General features: G+C 42.2%; 1 protein-coding gene across 2 annotated transcripts in view; it reads right to left on the bottom strand.

The window, feature by feature from the left end:
* LOC135523946 (netrin-3-like) overlaps positions 1 to 21,536 on the bottom strand; it is a 106,223-nt gene extending 84,687 nt beyond the window's left edge. For both annotated transcript variants that reach the window (XM_064950980.1, XM_064950981.1), the window contains exon 1: positions 21,268 to 21,536. The gene's annotated coding sequence lies outside the window, so the exon portion shown is untranslated. The remainder of the gene's footprint in view (positions 1 to 21,267) is intronic.
* Positions 21,537 to 23,054: the final 1,518 nt, after the last annotated feature.

Here is a 23,054-nt window from a genome sequence, read left to right as displayed (position 1 = left end):
AAGAATGGTACGTGAAGAGCTACTGCCATTCCATGGAAGAAAAACTAAGTTTCAAATCGTTGAGAAAAAGAGAGATTGAATATTAACACTCACTTATCTATTAAAACGTGCTGTGAAGGGATTGAGGGAAAGATTGAAGCCAGGATTTTTTCTTTTTTTTTGAGTAAGGTTTCAGTTTCCACCAAGGATGGCAAGCCGCCCAAAACCAGGACATCAATAAGAACATTTGCATGCAAAGATTTCTTATTCTTATCTCCAGTATTTATGCCGCAGTAGTTTATGTGTCGGGGGGCAAGGGTCAGTCTGTTATATCTGGAGTATTTCTCCTGTCTTATCCTGTGTGAATTTAAGCATGCTCTCTAATTCTTTCTTTCTTTCTCTCTCAGATGACCTGAGCCCGACATTTACTCCTGAGGTGCTGACCTATGTGCACCCTCGACAACTACTGTGATTATTATTATTTGACCCTGCTGGTCATCTATGAACATTTGAACATCTTGGTCATGTTCTGTTATAATCTCCACACGGCACAGCCAGAAGAGGCCTGGCCACCCCTCATAGCCTGGTTCCTCTCTAGGTTTCTTCCTATGTTATGGCCTTTCTAGGGAGTTTTTCCTAGCCACCGTGCTTCTACACCTGCATTGCTTGCTGTTTGGGGTTTTAGGGTGACATCAGCTGATGTAGGAAGAGCTTTATAAATAAATTAGATTTTCCTTGGAGAACAATGAATTGGCACTGCCATACTAGGCTGTGGTAGGATTGCATCATACATTGCAGTGTGATTGTTATACATGTACATGCTACACTTAAACACCTTACAGTTGTTATTCATAGGCACAGTTACTCACATTTGATTCCATGTCATAGTGGTTTTTAAGTCAGTATTTGTGGATTGGGTTGTGTTTTAATGTTTATTGTATTGCTGTTGAACTTTGAACATTGAAATCTGAGAGACCCCTCAGATTAAGATAAAGTTGGGTGCACCCTGGTAAACTATATGCCTGAAATATGGCCGATATCTCAGTCTATTGTACTATTGATGTATTTCATTCATATTGAGCTCATTGTACAAATTTCACATATCAATACTTGAATCATTTTAGGAAAGGGATGCCGGCCTGTATTTTGTAAATAAAAATATTTACAAAATACAAGCCTGCATTCCTTTCCTAAATGATTCACTTGTGTGGTTTTCATTTCACCCTACTGCTCCAGTAGTGAACCTAACGGGTCCAATAGAGTTTAAGCTTAAACATACAGTAGCCCATAGTGTTAATTAAGCTATTGTTACCAATGGCGTCCCAACAGGTCTCCACTGTGGTGCCTTCCCCAGGGCCAGAGATGCTGCCAGATTCTACCCTGGGGGAGCACCCTACCAATGTGCCCTAGTCGACTTCTGACGTAGAGTCCCTCACAGTGGTCCCAAAGCCTTCTCCAGGGACCTCACTCTGCCCTACTATGTCTTCAGTATATAGCCACAGTATGCCCAGAGCATCTTAGCTATCAGTTCCCTGATCTCCTAGAGTCTTTACAGTCTCCTGCTATGCTAGGACCCCAGTTGTCTTTCCCAGTAGGCCAAGAACCTTCTTGAAGGGGTGGCCAGATGCCTATACTCTACGTTTCTGACAGGGTGGCCAGATACACTCAAGGACTGGGGTTTCCCTTGTCTGGCTCCATTAAAACCTATGCCTCTCTGCCCTGGTAGATGAACACACACTAGTAGTCTTATGTCATCCCCTTAAAGTCTAGTGTTTTGTTTAGAGTTCATATTTACCCAGTATAAATGGGGGTGACTTTTAATGAATAACTGAGTGTGTGAGAGAGTGTGTGTGTGTGTGTGGTTTGGTATTTGAAATACACACGCAACACGTCAAGCTGAGGTAAAACTTAGGGACACTCTTGTCAGCTGTACACATTCTCATGAGGCGATCTGACTCACTCTGACTAGAAAGGGGGAGAGGCACTGAGATACGGGAATAGCTAAGCCACGATAGGCTGAGATAATGTTTGAGTCTAGTTAATGGGACAAGCTAGGGGTGCATAGAGACATTCTATATTGGAATGTATGGCCTTTTAAATAAGGACCCATTATATCTGGAATAAACCTGTCTTAAAAACATCTGGATTTGTTCTTGCCGGACAGACCTGTGATGGCTGAACCATATCCACTGGCACTTACTGTCTGTTATTTATGCTGCTCACGGATCAGTTCTTAAGATTTTTCAGGAGGGAAATAAAGTAAAATATGATTTGCCTTTCTCATGAACAGTGTTTGGATCAAGAAAGGCAACACATAAATAAATAAACCTGTCACGACTTCCGCCAAAGTTGGTCCCTCTCCTTGTTCGGGCGGCGTTCGGTGGTCGACGTCACTGGCCTTCTAGAAATCGTCGATCCACTTTTCATTTTCCATTTGAGTTGTCTTTGTTTTACACACCTGGTTTCAATTCCCCAATTACATGTTCATTCTTTAACCCTCTGTTTTCCCCATGGTTTTTGTGTGTGTTTGTTTTATGTATTTCGGTCCTTTTGTGTGGGCTTGTACTACTACATGTATTTGGTAATTTTGAGTAAAGTTATTTTTATTACTCATCTCTGCTGTCCTGAGCCTGACTCCTCTGCACCAGCACACCCAGACATTTTACAAAACCAACTCTTTCACTTCCCAAACATTAAACAATACTGAAGGCCAAATTGAAGTACAGAATGGAATCCTCTCAACTAGCCATCCAAGCATCTTCCAAAAGTCTTTAAAAAACCTGTAGACCTCACGTAAAAAAATACAATTCCATGTTATGAAAAATAGAGAGTAGGAATGGAACCGAGGTGGTTCATAAGTTATTTGGAGGGAGGGCCGGACGGAAACGTTGATCAATGGGACATGTCTGAGGGGGAAGTCTAAAGTGGGTGCGCAGGTGGAAGTATTGTAGGCAACATCAAAGTCTGGCTGGCAGACCAGGCAGCCAGGGCAGGCCCAGAGGAAGAGAACTCTGATGGAATTATCATCTCATTAGCGTCACGGTCCAGCTTCCCTCAGCACTGCATCCATCAGAGAGAGGGAGAGGTAAGAGATAGGAAGAGAATAGAGAGAGGGCTGCAGTGACCATTACAGGGACAGAGAGAGAGAGAGAGAGAGAGAGAGAGAGAGGGCAAAGGGGTATAAAGTGGGGTGCAAAGTGTCAGAATGATGGAGCAAAATAAATAACTGAAAGAGGCAGAGAGGAGAATGATATGAGGGGGAAGTAAAAGAGATGAAATGACGAAGCAGAGGGAGGGAGAGAAAAAAAGGAGGGAGACCAATTCAGATGGAGGAGGACAGTATTGGTCTGGTGGCCTCTGAATGACTAAATATGGTGCAGTCAAAACACAGCTCTGCCGGGAGATTCTTACAGGGGTTTGATGCTCTCAAGCACGTCTGGCAGATGAGATGCATAGGTTAAACAGAGACGGAACAGGCATGTCGCCGGTCTAATTCCACATCTACAGCTCCCTGAAAAGCACACTTAACCTCTTGAAACTAGGGGGCAATATTTTCATTTTTGGAAAAATAACATTCCCAAAGTAAACGGGCTATTTTGTCAGGATAAGATGTTAGAATATGCATATAATGTACAGCTTGGGATAGAAAACACTCTAAAGTTTCCAAAACAGTAAAAATATTGTCTGTGAGTATAACAGAACTGATATTGCAGGCAAAAGCCTGAGAAAAATCCAATCAGGAATGGTCTCTTATTTAGAATGCTCTGCGTTCCTATGCGTCTGTAACGGTGTTCCTCCTCTTCGTCTGAAGAGGAGAGGCGAGAAGGATCGGAGGACCAATATGCGGCGTGGTAAGTGTCCATGGTTGTTATTTAAACACATAAACTGAACACTCCATACAAAAACAATAAACGTAACGTGAATAACCGAAACCGAAAACAGTACCATGTGGTGTAAAACACAGACACGGAAACAATCACCCACAAACAAACAGTGAAACCCAGGCTACCTAAGTATGATTCTCAATCAGAGACAACTAACGACACCTGTCTCTGATTGAGAACCATACTAGGCCGAACACAGAAAACCAACCTAGAAACACAAAACATAGAATGCCCACCCAACTCACGTCCTGACCAGTTCAAACAAACAAATAACACAAATAATAGGGTCAGAATGTGACATTGTCCCTATTGAGCAGTGAATGGGATATCAACCAGATTCCTTTTTCTATGGCTTCCCTAATGTGTCTAGTGTCACAAAACATAGTTTCAGGCTTTTATTTAGAAAAATGAGCCTGAATGACTACATTGCGTCAGTGGTCAGCTGGAGGCTCTCAGAGTGTTTTGTGCGTACTAGACAAGTGCGGCCATTGTTTCTCTCTTGCCTACTAAGAAGCCACCTCTCCCGGTTGATATATTATCGAAAAGATATTTGAAAAACACCTTGAGGGTTGATTATAAAAAAAACTTTGCCATGTTTCTGTCGATATTATGGATCTAATTTGGAATATTTTTCGGCGTTGTCGTGACCGGATTTCTCAACCAAACGTGAAGTACAAATGGAGGTATTTCAGCTATAACAAATCATCTTTATGGGACAAAATGAACATTTGCTGTCTAACTGGGGGAGTCTCATGAGTGAAGACATCCGAAGCTCATCAAAGGTAAACAATTTAATTTGATTGCTTTTCTGATTTTCGTGACCAAGGTGCCTGCTGATAGCTAGGCATAATGCTATGCTAGGCTATCGATAAACTTACACAAATGCTTGTCTTGCTTTGGCTGTAAAGCATAATTTTAAAATCTGTGATGACAGGGTGATTAACAAAAGGCTAAGCTGTGTTTCAATATATTTCACTTGTGATTTAATGAATATAAATATTTTCTAGTAATATTTTTTGTCCGTTGCGTTATGCTAATAAGTGTCAGTTGATGACAATTCTCCCGGATCCGGGAGAGGGAGTTCCAAGACAAGCAACTATGTGCTAGCTTTTCAACGCATAATCCGATAGTAAAAACCTACACTAATGCTAACAACTCAAGATAACCACCATATAGCCACTCTAGTCTAGCTCTAAACAAGAAGCTGTGCTCAGTATGGAAACGTCACTGACTGACATTGTTCCACTTGACTGTTCTCTGTTGAACCTTCGAAGACAAGTGTACGAGCCAATTCCGCAAACTTCTCAGCTCAGACGTCAACTAAAAGACATAGCATGTTGACCTCTATGAAACCCTTGGTAAGTTTGAGCTCCAGCAAGAAATTCTCAGCTCCGCTCAGCCTCGACTGTGTTTTTCCCAAGCCACACTTAATCCTCTACAGAGGCAGACACTCTCTCATTAAATGTGGTTGAAGTAGCGACAGCTGTGCGAATGTCTGTGAGTAGGGAATACCACACGGAAACGCTCTGCTAGCTAGCTATAGCTACAGCTAACTACTGAGGAGAGGCTACTTGTTACAAAGTGGAGCACTCCACATGTCATGTCCTACAGGTTAAATTCAAATCTATCACCTAAAAACACAAACCTACTCAAGACAGCAGTTCTACCCACTTGGCTAAAGTGCCTAGTCATTCAGTAAGGACTGAAATGGCCAGTTTCAATCTTATGCTACTCATGACAAGATGCTTTACTGGTTCAGGAACGAAGCAAGATGCTTTACAGAGTACTGCGAGGTTAACCAATGTATTTCCCCCGGTTGATATATTTGCCTTTATGTGTGTGGGATACGTGCCAAATGATCAGCCGATGACATTAAGCAACTTGGAAACAAGGTTTTACAAAGTCACAAGGACTACAGTATCAGCCTTTTATGGGATTGGAATGGATCCAATAGGTTTAGCCTAAGAGGTTCAATCAACAATTGATAGAACAAAAATATGAGGAGGAGAGAGTGGAGAGACAGAGAGAGGAGAGAGAGAGAAAGAGAGCGAGATATACGTTACTGGTTATTATCTGTCACTTGTTACCAGCTACATGGAAAGTGCTGTGAAAAGGTATTTGCCCCTTTTCTCATTTTCTCTACTATTGCACATTTTTGATACTGTATGTTGTTCAATATTCAACCAACACCTAATATTAGATGGAGGGAACCTGAGAAAACAAATAACACAACAATTAGTGTAAGGGGGCAATTACTTTTTCACAGAGGGGAATTGGGTGTTGCATAACTTGTTAATTAAATAAATATAATAAGTATATGAACTTGCCTTCGGAAAGTATTCAGACCCCTTGACTTTTTCCACATTTTGTTACGTTACAGCCTTATTCTAAAATGTATTAAATAAAACATTTTCCTCAGCAATCTACACAAAATATCTCATAATGACAAAGCGATACTTATTTCCATAATTATTCAGACTCTTTGCTAGGAGACTCAAAATGTAGCTTCTGTTTCCACTGATCATCCTTGAGATGTTTCTACAACTTGATTGGAGTACACCTGTGATAAATTAAATTATTTCGACATGGCTTGGAAAGGCACACACCTGTGTATGTAAGGTCTTAAAGTTGACGGTGCATGTCAGAACAAAAACCAAACCATGAGGTCGAACGAATTTCCGTAAAGTTTGTAAAGCTCTGAGATAGGATTGTGTCGAGTCACAGATCTGGCGAAGGGTATCAAAAAATGTCTGCTGCATCGAAGGTCCAAAGAACATCATGGTCTCCATCATTCTTAAATGGAAGAAGTTTGGAACCACCAAGACTCTTCCTAGAGCTGGCCGCCCGGCCAAACTGAGCAATCTGGGGAGAAGGGTCTTGGTCAGGGAGATGGTCACTCTGACTGAGCTCCAGAATTCAACTGTGGAGATGGAATAACCTCAAAGAAGGACAACTATCTCTGCAGCACCTCCAAACAGGCCTTTATGGTAGAGTGGCCAGACAGAAGACACTCCTCAGTAAAATACACATGACAGCCTGCTTGGAGTTGCCAAAAGGCACCTAAAGACAGACCATGAGAAACAAGATTCTCTGGTCTGATGAAACCAAGATTTTGCCCTGAATGCGAAGCATCACGTTGGGAGGAAACCTAGCACCGGAAACCTAGCACCATCCCTACGGTGAAGCTTTGTGGTGGCAGCATCATGCTGTGGGGTTGATTTTCAGCGGTATGGACTTGGAGACTAGGGAAAGATGAGAGAAAGATGAACAGAGCAAAGTACAGAGAGATCATTGATGAAAACCTGCTCCAGAGCGCTCAGGACCTCAGAATGGGACGAAGGTTCACCCTCAAACAGGACAACGACCCTAAGCACAAGTCAAAGCAGGAGTGGCTTCGGGACAAGTCTCTAAAGTCTCTGAATCCAAGTCTCTGAATCCATTTTGTTGCTCCCAGCCTATAGACAGAAACTAAAACAGGAAACCCCCGTGCTCAGATCTGTTCAATGCAGGTCCGACCAATCTGATTCCACGCTTCAAGATTGCTTTGATCACGTGGACTGGGATATGTTCTGGATAGCCTCAGATAACAACATTGATGTATACGCTGATTCTGTGAGCTAGTTTACTAGCAAGTGCATCGGTGATGTTGTACCCACGGTGACTATTAAAACCTTCCCAAAACAGAAACCGTGGATTGATGGCAGCATTCGCACAAATCATGGCTAGGCGACCAGAAACATAATCGAATACAAACAGTGTAGCTATTGCCTCCGCAAGGCAATCAAAGAAGCTAAGCATCAATATAGAGACAAAGTAGAGTCACAATTCAATTGCTCAGACACGAGACGTATGTGGCAGGGTCTACAGTCAATCACGGATTACAAAAAGAAAACCAGCCTCGTAGAGGACACCGATGTCTGCTCCCAGACAAACTAAACAACTTCTTTGCTCGCTTTGAGGACAATACAGTGCCACTGACACAGTGTTAACCCACGCAAGGCTGCCAGCCCAGATGGCATCCCTAGCCGCAACCTCAGAGCATGCACAGACCAGCTGGCTGGTGTGTTTATGGACATATTCAATCAATCTCTATCCCAGTCTGCTGTTCCCACATGCTTCAAGAGGGCCACCAATGTTCTTGTTCCGAAGAAAGCTAAGGTAACTGAGCTAAACGACTATCGCCCCGTAGCACTCACAAGGATCATATTTGCTTACCGCCCCAATAGGCCAACAGACGACACAATCACTCTGCACACTGGCCTAACCCATCTGGACAAGAGGAATACCTATGTAAGAATGCTGTTCATCGATTACAGCTCAGCATTTAGCACCATAGTACCCTCCAAACTCGTCATTAAGCTCGATACCCTGGGTCTCGACCCTGCCCTGTGCAACTGGGTCCTGGACTTTGAGGGGCCGCCCCCAGGTGGTGAGGGTAGGAAACAACATCTCCACCCCGCTGATCCTCAACACTGGGGCCCCACAAGGGTGCGTTCTCAGCCCTCTCCCATACCCCCTGTTTACCCATGACCGCGTGGCCATGCACGTCTCCAACTCAATCATAATGTTTGCAGATGACACTACAGTGGTGGGCTTGATTAACAACAACAACAAGACAGCCTACAGGGAGGAGGTGAGGGCCCTCTGAGTGTGGTGTCAGGAAATAACCTGACACTCAACGTCAACAAAACAAAGGAGATGATCGTGGACTTCAGGAAACAGCAGATGGAGCACAACCTCAGGAGGCTGAAGACATTTGGATTTTCACCAAAAACACTCAAAAACTTTTACAGATGCACAGAGCATCCTGTCTGGCTGTATCACCGCCTGGAACGGCAACTGCTCCGCCCACAAACGTAAGGCTTTCCAGAATGTAGTGAGGTCTGCACAACGCATCACCAGGGGCAAACCACCTGCCCTCCAGGACACCTACAGCACTCGATGTCACAGGAAGGCCAAAAAGATCATCAAGCCACTGCCTGTTAACCACGCTATCATCCAGAAGGCGAGGTCAGTTCAGCTGCATCAAAGCTGGGAGACTGAAAAACAGCTTCTATCTCAAGGCCATCAGACTGTTAAACAGCCATCACTAACATTGAGTGGCTGCTGCCAACATACTGACTCAAATCTCTAGCCTCTTTAATAATTAAAAATTGGATGTAATAAATGTATCACTAGTCACTTCAAACAAATCCACTTTATATAATGTTTACATACCCTACATTACACATCTCATATGTATATACTGTACTCTATACCATCTACTGCATCTTGCCTATGCCGTTCGGCCATCGCTCATCCATATATTTATATGTACATATTCTTATTTATTCCTTTACACTTGTGTGTATAAGGTAGTTGTTGTGAAATTGTTAGATTACTTGTTAGATATTACTGCACGGTCAGAACTAGAAGCACAAGCATTTCACTTCATTCGCATTAACATCTGCTAACCATGTGTATGTGACCAATAAAATTTGATTTGATGTCCTTGAGTGGCCCAGCCAGAGCCCAGACATGAACCCAATCAAACATCTCTGGAGAGACCTGAAAATAGCTGCGCAGCAACGCTCCACATCCAACCTTATAGAGCTTGAGAGCATCTGTAAAGTAGAATGGGAGAAACTCCCCAAATACAGGTGTGCCAAGCTTGTAGCGTCATACCCAAGATGACTCAATGCTGTAATCGCTGCCAAAGGTGCTTCAACAAAGTACTGAGGGGTCTGAATACTTATGCAAACGTCTTTTAGGTTTTTTATTATTGATACATAAGCAAAAATGTTTGGGGTATACCTCATTATGGGGTATTGTGTGTAGATTGATGAGAAAAAAATGATTTAATCCATTTTAGAATAAGGCTGTAATGTGACAAAATGTGGAAAAAGTCAAGAGGTCTGGATACTTTCAGAATGCACTGCACTGTAAATATATTTTAAACTCAGATTCCCTTTATCTAATATTAGGTTTTGGTTGAAGATATGATAACATTCAGTTTTTAAAAAAAATTGAGAAAATCAGAAAGGGGGAAAACACTTTTCACAGCACTGTCGGTATCTGCCTCATTTACCTTGTACCCGTGTACATTGACTCGGCACTGGTACCCCTGTATATAGACACATTTTCATTACTGTGTATTTATTATTGCATGTTTTATTTTTCTGTTATTTCAAAATGTTCTTTCTCTGTACATTGTTGGGAAGGACCCATAAGTAAGCATTTCACTGTTAGTCTACACTTGTTTACGAAGCATGTGACTAATAACATTTTATTTGGTTTAAGTGAGCGAGGAATATGGTGGTCCCAGATGGGAGATTACGGGGGAAGTTTTTTCCAGCTCTGCCATTTTACCATGAGATCATCCCATGTTGAGTTGTATCTCTTTCAAGTGTGGCTACTCTAGCAGACTACACAGATTAGGAAAATGAGAGGTGCTGAGAGGCTTAATTTGGCTTGGGCGTGATGGACCGGGGAAGGAGAACTAGAGGGACAGCTGAGCCACCTCATAGCCAGTCAGAGGCTCCCATGCTGGGCAAGGTGGCTCTCTCACCATGAGGCTGAATGGAGCTCCTTGGGGATCCTCCACTCAGATGACCCTGGGAGGAGGCCCCGTGCCCCACTGGCTGTCTGTCACAGTACCCAGTGTACAGTAATCCCTGATTGGTCTGTTAGAAGTTGTGGCAAATGTGGAGGACTTTTAAATTGGTGAACAAGAGGGCACTGTGCACCGTCTATCATGGTTCAGAGTCATCACCCCACAAACACACAAACACACACACAAACACAAACACACACTGGGTAAAAAAATGTGACTGACAGTCCACAAGTAAAAGGGTACTAGTGGCAGAAACCAAATCCAATAATGAAGGGGGGTGTAACCTAGTGGTTAGAGCATTGGGCCGGTAACCGAAAGTTGCTGGATCGAATCCCTGAGCTGACAAGGTGAAATCTGTTGTTCTGCCCCTGAACAAGGCAGTTAACTCACTGTTCCCTGGTAGGCCTTCATTGTAAATAAGAATTTGTTCTGAACTGACTTGCCTAGTTAAATAAATGTTAAATAAAGAAAGAAAATGAGGGGGTCTCAGTGTGGCTCTCTGGTATTAATTAGCAGTGAATGAGAGCGAGAGGGGGGGGCAAAAGGGGGTCAACTCTCACAGCTAGTGTGTCATTAGCAGGGGCATCACTGACAAATTCAGAAAAGCCTTGAGTCTGCTCTGAATCTGAGGGAACCCCCCCCCCCCCCCCACTGTCCCCCAGCCCTGGACCATAGCTCAGACACAGTGTGCCACTGAAGGTGGGTTTCAGGGGCAGCGATCCGTTTTTTTCTTTCTCGCCCTCCTTCTCATCATTCTGAGAGAGCAAGAACGCCCAGGAGAGGAATGCAGCCACTGCGGCCCAGCCTGCTCTCCTGGCCAGCAGTTTTAAAACAACAGAACCTGATCCAGAACTACTAAGAGGAGAGGAAAGGAGAGGAGGCAGAACCTCAGGTCAGGCCACTTCTCATAGATCCAGACAGGAAGCTGTACTAAACTTAGGGTTCTCTGTGTTACACGCCACTACAAAGGGAGGCAAAACTGCTGATATCACATGTTTGAGGTATTTTCTGTTCATTAGATATTTCTGTAAATTCAGTGTTTTTGTTCTGTGAGTAACAGTCTGTGGAGTGGAGGAGGAGGGTTTGAAGGGGAAGGGGAAGGATATGAGACCGCGAGCATGGCACAATGTCAACTCACGTGTCAAACATTAGGGGGCAAAGAGGGGGAGGTTGGGTTAGACAACACAACTGACCTTAGATCAGTGTCAGGGAAATGTCATCCTACTCTCAACAGACTCCCACCAACACACACTAGTCTAAAGTGGTTTCCTCCTTGGAGCTTATGGAGATTGGATGAGTGAGTGGCTGAGTGAGAGGGAGAGTTAGAGAGAGAGAGAGAGGGAGAGAGAGAGAGAGAGAGAGAGAGAGAGAGAGAGAGAGATAGAGAGAGAGAGAATGAGAGAGGGAGAGAGAGAGAATGAGAGAGAGAGAGAGAGAGAGAGAGAGAGAGAGAGAGAGAGAGAGAGAGAGAGAGAGACAATTGAATATTGCCAGTCCAGACTTTAAAATGTTGCCAATAGGCCTACAAATCCCCCCCCCCCCATCAGTCTGGGCAAGAACAAGGGCTTAAGCTCATCCCTGAGTTTCTTTTATGCTTTATACGGGAATCCTGGAGAAATGTTCCTTCGTTAATGAGGAGATAGAGGATTGTTCATTTCATAACGTAGTGGCGGTTTAGACTTAGCCAAAATAAATTATAGCCAGTGTCAAAGTGTGATCCACTTTTATATAAAGTTAACATACTGTATTTCCAGTGATGTCAAGTACTTAAGTAAAAAATACTTTAAAGTACTACTTAAGTCGTTTTGGGGGTATCTGTACTTTACTTTACTATTTCTATTTTGTGCTACTTTTACTTCACTACATTCCGAAATAAAATAATGTACTTTTTACTCCATACATTTTCCCTGACACCCAAAAGTACTCATTACATTTTGAATTCTTAGCAAGACTAGAAAATGTTACAATTCAATCACTTATCAAGAGAACATCCCTGGTTATCCTTACTGCCTCTGATCTGGCAGACTCACTAAACACACATGCTTCATTTGTAAATGATGTCTGAGCGTTGGAGTGTGCCCCTGGCTTTTCATTCAAAAAAGAAAATGGCGCCATCTGGTTTCCTTAATATAAGGAATTTGAAATGATTTGTACTTTTCCTTTTCCTTTTGATACTTAAGTATATTTGAAGAATTACATTTACTTTTGATACTTAAGTATAAAATCAAATACTTTTAGACTTCACTCAAGTAGTATTTTACTGGGTGACTCACTTTAACTTGAGACATTTTCTATTAAGGTATCTTTACTTTTACTCAAGTAGTATTTTACTCTGTGACACTTTGACTTGAGACAATTTCTATTAAGGTATGTTTACTTTTACTCAAGTAGTATTTTACTGGGTGACACTTTGACTTCAGACGTTTTCTATTAAGGTATCATAACTTTAGTATGACAATTGGGTACTTTTCTCAGAGAGTAGCAAGTTTTAAGTTCCTCGGCATACACATCACAGACAAACTGAATTGGTCCACTCACACAGACAGCATCGTGAAGAAGGCGCAGCAGCACCTCTTCAACCTCAGGAGGCTGAAGAAATTCGGCTTGTCACCAAAAGCACTCACAAACTTCTACAGATGCACAATCGAGAGCATCCTGGCGGGCTGTATCACCGCCTGGTACGGCAACTGCTCCGCCCTCAACCGTAAGGCTCTCCAGAGGGTAGTGAGGTCTGCACAACGCATCACCGGGGGCAAACTACCTGCCCTCCAGGACACCTACACCACCCGATGTTACAGGAAGGCCATAAAGATCATCAAGGACATCAACCACCCGAGCCACTGCCTGTTCACCCCGCTATCATCCAGAAGGCGAGGTCAGTACAGGTGCATCAATGCTGGGACCGAGAGACTGAAAAACAGCTTCTATCTCAAGGCCATCAGACTGTTAAACAGCCACCACTAACATTGAGTGGCTGCTGCCAACACACTGACACTGACTCAACTCCAGCCACTTTAATAATGGGAATTGATGGGAAATGATGTAAATATATCACTAGCCACTTTAAACAATGCTACCTTATATAATGTTACTTACCCTACATTATTCATCTCATATGCATACATATATACTGTACTCTATATCATCGACTGCATCCTTATGTAATACATGTATCACTAGCCACTTTAACTATGCCACTTTGTTTACATACTCATCTCATATGTATATACTGTACTCGAAACCATCTACTATCTTGCCTATGCTGCTCTGTACCATCACTCATTCATATATCCTTATGTACATATTCTTTATCCCCTTACACTGTGTATAAGACAGTAGTTTAGGAATTGTTAGTTAGATTACTTGTTGGTTATTACTGCATTGTCGGAACTAGAAGCACAAGCATTTCGCTACACTCGCATTAACATCTGCTAACCATGTGTATGTGACAAATAAAATTTGATTTGATTTACTGTGTATTTCCCCCTATATGTGTACTCAAATGGGACTGATGACACCCACTGCTGTGTGAGACTTCAGAGAGAAGACGGAATACTTCCCATCGGGATCTTCTAAATGAAGATCTCACAATATCGAGACATAAGTGACGACTACATGTAAGGCATATAGGCCTATTCCAGAGAGGGGTGTCGAGGTGTGTGCTTCAAAGCCCTTTGATGCCTGGCTCTGTGGTAGGCAGGCTTGCGGTTTCTCCCCGAGCCCTCCGACAGGCAAACTGCTTTTCCATTGCACAAGAGACTTCTCACAGCCAGAAGCTAGCTGGGCCACTTTGAACTGTCGGGAGGAAACCACAAATCATTTTATTAAGAGTTCAAAATACTATTAGCGTTCGCACACATGTACACGCACAAACACATAGGCTCACCACACCCAATCACACAAACACATGCGCTCTCACTCACACACATGGAGACCCATACATTATCAGGGGTACCAGGGCTTTTGAAGGCGGGGGCTGAATCATCGGACAACCCAGCCTTCCCCTTGTCTCTTCTCCTCCCTCTCCACCTCCTCCTCCTCGTCCCAATTTCTCCCACCCTTTCCTCACAAGGCTCGATGGTGAAGTCCATTTTTCAGGCTGGAGCAGGGTAATGGTACACTGCAGAGCATGGCCGGGAGGCGAGAGAGTGGCCCTAGGGCCTCCCAGTCCATCAAGCTGGTCTGCTCCATGTTGCCATGGCAGCCCCCAGGGCCAGAGGAGAAGAGAAGATATGAGGGAAGTATTGGATTAATTTGGATAGAACTAAAACACCTGCATGTGTACACTAGTGGCATTTATCGATAGTTGAGATAAAACAACTGTTAAACCTTAAAATGCTTTAGATAGCAACCTGAGAACAAGCACACACATGCACAGACCTCACACACACACACACACACATCCTTCTGCATCTGGAGGAAATGTGTGCGGTTGACAAATGCGGACTTGGCAGGGCATGGGGAGTGATGGGATGGCGCTTTACAATCTCGGCATCATCCCAAGGGAAAGGGCGCGCGAGTTGTCACACTGACGAATAATTGAGCTTTGGAATCTTGGCCCGGGATCCTCCTATGGGATGGGGAGCGAGGCTTCACACTGATGAGCAGAAGTTAAAACAGGGAAATCCGGCTGGCACTGACACACACCCCTCCAGACTGAAAAGCAGGGCTGTGATGTAATGGGATAACCATGTAACTGACGGTTATGGATGAAGACCGTCATTTTTCTTTAATACGCTGCATTGGGAAAGTTCTCAGACCCCTTGACTGTTTCCACATTTTGTTACGTTACAGCCTTATTCTAACATGGACTCAATCTTTTTTTTTCTTCATCAAACTAGACACAATAACCCACAATTTCAAAGCGAAAACAGTTTTTTATTTATTTTTGAAAATGTATTACAAATGAAAAACAGAATTATCTGATTTCCATAAGTATTCCAACCCTTTGCTATGAGACTCTAAATGTAGCTCACGTGCATCCTGTTTCCATTGATCATGCTTGAGATTGTTCTACAACTTGATTGGAATCCACCTGTGGTTCAATTGATTGGACATGGCACACACCTGTCTATATAAGGTCCCATAGTTGACAGTGCATGTCAGAGCAAAAAAGAAAGCCACGAGGTCGAAAGAATTGTCCGTAGAGCTCAGATACAGGATTGTGTCGAGACACAGATCTGGGAAAAGGTACAAAAACATGTCTGCAATATCGAAGGTCCCCAAGAACACGGTGGCCTCCATCATTCTTAAATGGAAGAAGTTTGGAACCATCAAGACTCCACCTACAGCTGGCCCATCGGCCAAACTGAGCAATCAGGGGAGAAGGGTCAGGGAGGTGACCAAGAAACCAATGGTCACTTTGACAGATATCCAGAGTTTTTCTGTGGAGATGGGAGAACCTTACAGAAGGACAACCATCTCTGCAGCACCACCAATCAAGCCTTTATGTTAGCGTGGCCAGACAGAAGCCAGTCCTCAGTAAAAGGCACATGACAGCCCACTTGGAGTTTGCCAAAAGGCACCTAAAGACTCTCAGACCATGAGAAACAAGATTCTCTGGTCTGATGAAACTGATATTGAACTCTTTGGCCTGAATGCCAGGCGTCACGTCGGGAGGAAACCTGGCACCATCCATATGGTGAAGCAGGTTGGTGGCTGCATCATGCTGTGGGGGTTTTTCAGCGGCAGGGACTGGGAGACGAGTCAGAATCGAGGGAAAGATGAACAGAGCAAAGTACAGAGAGATCCTTGATGAAAACCTGCTCCAAAGCGCTCAGGACCTGGGGAGAAAGTTCACCATCCAACAGGATAACTACCCTAAACACACAGCCAAGACAATGCTCATGTTTCTTGGCACAGGCAAGCCTCTTCTTCATATTGGTGTCCTTTAGTAGTGGGTTCTTTGCATCAATTCAACCATGAATACCTGATTCATGCAGTCTCCTCTGAACAGTTGATGTTGACATGTGTCTGTTACTTGACCTCTTTGAAGCATTTATTTGGGCTTCAATTTCTGAGGCTGGTAACTTTATTGAACTTCTCCTCTGCAGCAGAGGTAACTCTGGGTCTTTCTTTCCTGTGGTGGGCCTCATGAGAGCCAGTTTCATCATAGTGCTTGATGGATTTCGCAACTGCACTTTAAGAATCCTTCAAAGTTCTTGAAATGTTCTTCATTGACTGACTTTCATGTCTTAACTTCTTCGATATAGGGGACACTCTTAATTTTTGGATAAAAAAACGTTCCCGATATTTTTTCACAAAAAGATGCTCGACTATGCATATAATTGACAGCTTTGGAAAGAAAACACTCTGACGTTTCCAAAACTGCAAAGATATTGTCTGTGAGTGCCACAGAACTAATGCTACAGGCGAAACCAATTTCATACAGGAAATGAAATGAAATTTCATACAGGAAGTGCCCCAGATTTTGAATGCGCTGTGTTCCAATGTCTCCTTATATAGCTGTGAATGCGCCAGGAATGAGCCTACACTTTCTGTCGTTTCCCCAAGGTGTCTGCAGCATTGTGATGTATTTGTAGGCATATCATTGGAAGATTGACCATAAGAGACTACATTTACCAGGTGTCCGCTTGGTGTCCACCGTCAAAATTATTGCGCAATCTCCAGCTGCGTGCACTTTTCAATTTGGTTCAGAGGAGAAAGGCAACTGTCACAAATGATTTATCATCGAAAAGATATGTGAAAAACACCTTGAGGATTGATTCTAAACAACGTTTGCCATGTTTCTGTCGGTATTATGGAGTGAATTTGGAAAAAAGTTTGGCGTTGTAATGACTGAATTTTCTGTTTTTTTTTTAGCCAAACTTGATGAACAAAACGGAATGATTTCTCCTACACAAATAATATTTTTGGAAAAACTGAACATTTGCTATGTAACTGAGAGTCTCCTCATTGAAAACATTCGAAGTTCTTCAAAGGTAAATGATTTTATTTGAATGCTTTTCTTGTTTTTGTGAAAATGTTGCCTGCTGAATGCTAGGCTAATGCTATGCTAGCTATCAATACCTCTTACACAAATGCTTGTGTAGCGATGGTTGAAAAGCATATTTTGAAAATCTGAGATGAGTGTTGTTAACAAAAGGCTAAGCTTGTGAGTGAATATATTTCTTTCATTTAATTTGCGATTTTCATGAATAGTTAACGTTGCGTTATGCTAATGAGCTTGAGGCTATGATTACGCTCCCAGATACGGGATTGCTCGACGCTAGAGGTTAAAGTAATGATGGCCTGTGATTTCTCTTTGCTTATTGGAGCTGTTCTTGCCATAATATGGACTTGGTCTTTTACCAAAGAGGGCTATCTTCTGTATGCCCCCTCTACCTTGTCACAACACAACTGATTGCTTTAAACGCATTAAGAAGGAAAGAAATTCCACAAATGAACTTTTAACAAGGCACACCTGTTAATTTAAATGCATTCCAGTTGACTACCTCATGACGCTGGTTGAGAGAATGCCAAGTGTGTGCAAAGCTGTCATCAAGGCAAAGAATAGCTACTTTGAAGAATCTCAAATTTAAAATATATTTTGATTTGTTACTTTTTTGGTTGCTATATGATTCCATATGTGTTATTTCATAGTTTTGATGTCTTCGCAGTTATTCTACAATGTAGAAAATAGTAAAAATAAAGAAACCCTGGAATGAGTAGGTATGTTCAAACTTTTGACTGGTACTGTATATTTCCATTCATTTTTCAACTGTTACCATGGGACCTTCAGATGAATCATGTTGACTTCCTAGAGCAAAACAACCAATATGATCGTGTTCGTGAGAGCCTCATCTTTCCATAGAGGGGTCATAATGGTTTATACGCCAAACCGTGCGCACGCTACAGATGATTTTGAGAGAAACCCCATTTTTGTGATATCTCATGGTCTGACAAACACCACTCTGTCACTTTTCACCGCAGATGCAGAAGTTCAACATAGGCGGATGCTGCGGATGAGACTCATCCAATAAAAAAAAAATCATACCTCAAGTTTAAACTGACAGATTTTTATAGGGATTTTTTGATTATGCTAATTCGATTTCCGAGGGTGCTCGGAATTTCAGATTAAGAAGCATATCCATTTAAAAAGAGAGTACAAATAGAATTGGGACCTCCCCCTTTTTGACCCCCCTCCTTCTGAGGCCTAGTGAAACGCTACTTTTGAAGGCCTATGTCAAACCATTCGGTAGACATAGTATAAAAACACTGCAGTAGATTTGAGAATGACATTGGCATTCAAATCAAATCAAATATGTTTGGTCACATACACATATTTAGCAGATGTTATTGCAGGGGCAGCGAAATGCTAGTGTTCCTAGCTCCATCAGTGCAGTATTATCTAACAATGCAGTAATATCGAACAATGATTCACAACAATACACAGACATCTACAAGTAAAATAATGTAATTAAGAAATATATAAATATTAGATCGAGCAATGTCGGAGTGGCATTGACTAAAACACAGTGGAATAGAATACAGTATATTCATATGAAATTAGTAAAACAGTATGTAAACAGTTTTTAAACATTATTAAAGTGACTCAAGTTCCATTATTAAAGCGGCAAGTGATTCCAAGTCTATGTATATAGATACAGGGTTGTGTACCCGGGTGGAAGCCGGCTACTGTTGGCTATTTAACAGTGTGATAGCCATAATAGCCTTAACATAGACGCTGTTTATTTATATTGGTAAGGCCATAATTGATTCATGAATGAAAATGTTCAGATATGAATCAAATGAATCTGCGATACTGTTCTTCCATAAAAGGTCAAAGTTCAGTCCAATGTGTGGGACTGAGTTTAACACTCCAATCAGCTTGTTTAATTTGTTAAGGATTACAAATATGTATTTATGCAAACCAACAGCTGTCCCAGGCCCACCGAAATAAGAGAAAAACAAGAGGGGGGAAAAGAACCAGCAGCATTCCTTTCCCCCATCAAGCTGTTCAAACCAGAGAAGAAAAATATATTGGACGTGTTGATTTTACTCGTTCAGGTGGACGGGGCCAAGAGTCCCGAGGAATCCTGCCTTTCAAAGCAAAGAGAAAATGATCTGCTTACGTTACGGCAACACACACACACTCCCAGAAGATACGGCCACACACACACACACACACACACACACACACACACACACACACACACACACACACACACACACACACACACACACACACACACCACCAGAAGGCGTTTATAAACCTGCTGGAGTAAGTTCCTGTGGATTAGTTTACACAACCGTGTGCCTGAGCCCTGTTGGCTCCTGGCGCAGTCTTTAGCTGTGTGTTATTGATGGATCATAACATGATGCAATTAAAAGACCGTGGTTAATTTATAAACCGATGAAATTACGGATATTCTCTGTGAATAAGTGCTGTTGTTGTATTCGACAAAGAAAATCTAGGTAATAATTGTACCACATTTAGAACCATATCAATGTTTTCTTGATCTCAGTGAACAAATAAAGGTTGCATCAACAACATCATCTTTCAGGACAGCTTCCGGCAACATTCCAGGAGAATGAGGACAAGTGGGTGAAGTGGTTGACGCTAATCTCTAATAGAGGCACACTTTAGCACAATTCAAGCATTTAATATAAGGCATCTATTGCAGGTGTGGTGTACCTTTCTCCCAGCAGCTTGTCTGCGTTTCACTACTAATGCGTCATATGCAGGCTATATGATTTGTGCATTGATAAAAAGTTAGGCCTCCGAATTATAATTGCAAGGTGATTTTGTTTCGTAGGACTCATGCTCAGTGCCATATCAGCCAAATAAAGCTTGTCAAGACAAGACAACTTGCCAAGTAATTTCCCGAGTCTTTTTTAATATGCATTACTATTTTCTACGATACTTGGATTCATATATATAAAATAATCGCATAAGCAATCTTCAATTCTGACTTGATCTCAACCAGAAGCGGGAACAAATCAATATTATCCTTCAATTCCTTTCACTAGCATTCTGATCGGGTTTACACTTGTTGGTATCAGCATTTAGACTTGAAAATATAACTTCCCAATCTTGCATAGGCCTAAATGCGTTTGTCTATACGAACGCAGTGTTGTAAAGGGAAAACATCAGAATTGACAAACGCATTGGGAGACTTGGCATATGGTGTACAGTCGAATGCGGGATCCGAGAAGTGCTGCTTGGTTTGGCATCTCTACTTGGCCTACATCGGAGAGCTATTAAAACACATGGACTCCATAGCCTACTTATTGTAACCTATATTGCTTAGGCTGCTTTTCTTGCTCTTTCCTCGGACCCACCCGGCAGCTGTAAACGGAGGAGAGTTCACACCGCGCGCTAAGATCTCCCGCCCCACGTTCTTTCCTCGCCCACCTGTCCTCCGTGCCTTTCCATTTCAGTGCGTCCAGAGGTTCTCTCAGAGAATGTAATATTACTACACTATACTATTATGACTATAAACAACAATAATATTAACAGTAATCCGTTTTTATCTGAACATATTATAGGCTGGCTGTTGCGCCATCATTTCAAGCTAATAAGGATACCTTAATAATAACTAGAAATCGTACTGCAAGAGTGAAATAATGTTACTTGAATTCACTCAATACTTGAGTTATTATAAATATTAAGTCGCCAACTGCGTAATTAACAGTGCTTTACGCATAGTGACTAAGCCTTATAATATATCAGAAGAAAGAAAAAATCCCAAAGCGAGCTAAATAATAGAGCATGTGAAGACAGACAAACATTAAGGTTACTGGAAATGACTGAAATTGACTTCATAAACTCACCAGTTAAATGCGTAAAATTGACACTATCAAACTTACCGAAGACCGGTGTATTGGCGAATCATAAAACGATAACACGGTGCAATGATTGAGGTCCAAAACAATAAAAAAAATGCGCATCTGTTGGAAGAAAATATAAACTTCCCAAACACAACTGACGAGTCCCGTCTGCCCAGTCTCGAGCGTTCTGCGGAGGTAGGCTACATTATAGAACGCCGTTAAGAAACAGAGGCTCTTCTGTACTGTCCAAATAGCGACAGATATAATGAGCAAGTACACAGTACAGGGGTGCGACACTGCACTCGCCCGCGCCGTTCAGACCAAGTGAAAAGAGACCAATGCACCCATAGTGTTGAAAAGTAGACTACTCCCCATTAAAATCAAATGCAGATTTTCTCACCCTTGCGCGCAAGAGCGTCTGGCGACCACAAAGAGCGAGGGAGAGAGAGTAAATCATTTTGAAATAATAAGGCAACTTGTTCTTTGCCTCAACATAACTTGTAGTAGGCTAAATAACACAACGAAGAGCTATATCTAAACGAAACAATGTGTATAGTTTTACAACCAACAAATACTGCAGGTATTAGATGCTTTACAAATTGTGCTACTGTCAGGATGCTACAAGGAACGCCAGCACAGCCACATAATAGGACATGAGTATTATGACAATCAAGGGAACAGTGAACCTTATTAAATAAACGGGTATTATGTATTGTTTTCTGCGACCGTCTTTGGTTGATGATCCAAGAACAGACCTATTGTGAAAACGTTCAGATATTAGAGGCATTTTCTATAGGCCTATTTCAGATCGGTCCCTTCAGGCCCACAATGTCTCACTATGGCTAGGGGTAAGAATAACTGCAATCCATCAATAAAGACCCCTCTAGGTCATCCATTATTCCTCGTGGTTAATTTGTTAATAGGTCGTATATTATGTGGCATATACTTTGTCAGCGAGAGTACACGTTAATTATTTAATTAAAAACCGGGTTGGTTTTAACCGGGCACAATTGCGTGTTTGGTTTCATTCTAAACCGTTAATTTTCACCGCACACATAATATTCCGCCAGGTGTGTTATTGCAGGTGTACTGTAGCAATGAATAATTACACACACCGTTATTTTGTGGGCCTGCACCCCATGTGGTTCGTTCGAATCCTTAGCGTGTCCTAACTCCATTGTAAAAGGATCAACATTCCTTCTGTATTTAATGTACCATCCACTGGGTGTAACAGTATTAGGTATACCACTGATCCATTTGTTCCTTTTTAACTAATTGAACTGAAACATATTTTAATATTCTCTAATATGGTTCTTAACCCTGAAAAAATTGTACATTATAAACGTTTGATCATGAGTTAAAAGAGATAGCTCTGTGTATCTGTGTGTGGTGTGTATGCATCAGTCTGTCTGTCTCTTAGGAAGGGTCAAACAGTGCTGGTGTAAAGGGTTAAATCAGAGAGTGAAAACAATGAATCCTTGATCCATAATACACCTGCCACCCACTTCTGATGTATGAGCCTTAGGTCTACCTTTAAACAGCTTCTCACACAGAGAGGAGAAGCTCAATGGACAACAGAAAATATTCACCTTGATAGTAAAGAACACAGCGAGAGAATTATGTTCACACTTTGGTCCTGGATGACACAAAAACAGTGGAATAGTGTATAGTGGACAGGTTTAGAGGGGTGGAGGAGAAGTAAATAAATAAATACAGAGGGCAGAAAAAGTGTATATTCTTTCCTATTTATCTTACCCCACAGAGACGTTTAAACCAGTCCCATCTCCCTCCCTTCCCCTGCTCTCCTGAGCCCTATCTTTTCTTCT

Source organism: Oncorhynchus masou, chromosome 31 (assembly GCF_036934945.1).
Source record: "Oncorhynchus masou masou isolate Uvic2021 chromosome 31, UVic_Omas_1.1, whole genome shotgun sequence".
NCBI classification, from domain to species: domain Eukaryota; kingdom Metazoa; phylum Chordata; class Actinopteri; order Salmoniformes; family Salmonidae; genus Oncorhynchus; species Oncorhynchus masou.
The sequence above is the reverse complement of the archived record's forward strand: the minus strand, read 5'-3'. Positions and strand labels throughout refer to the sequence as shown.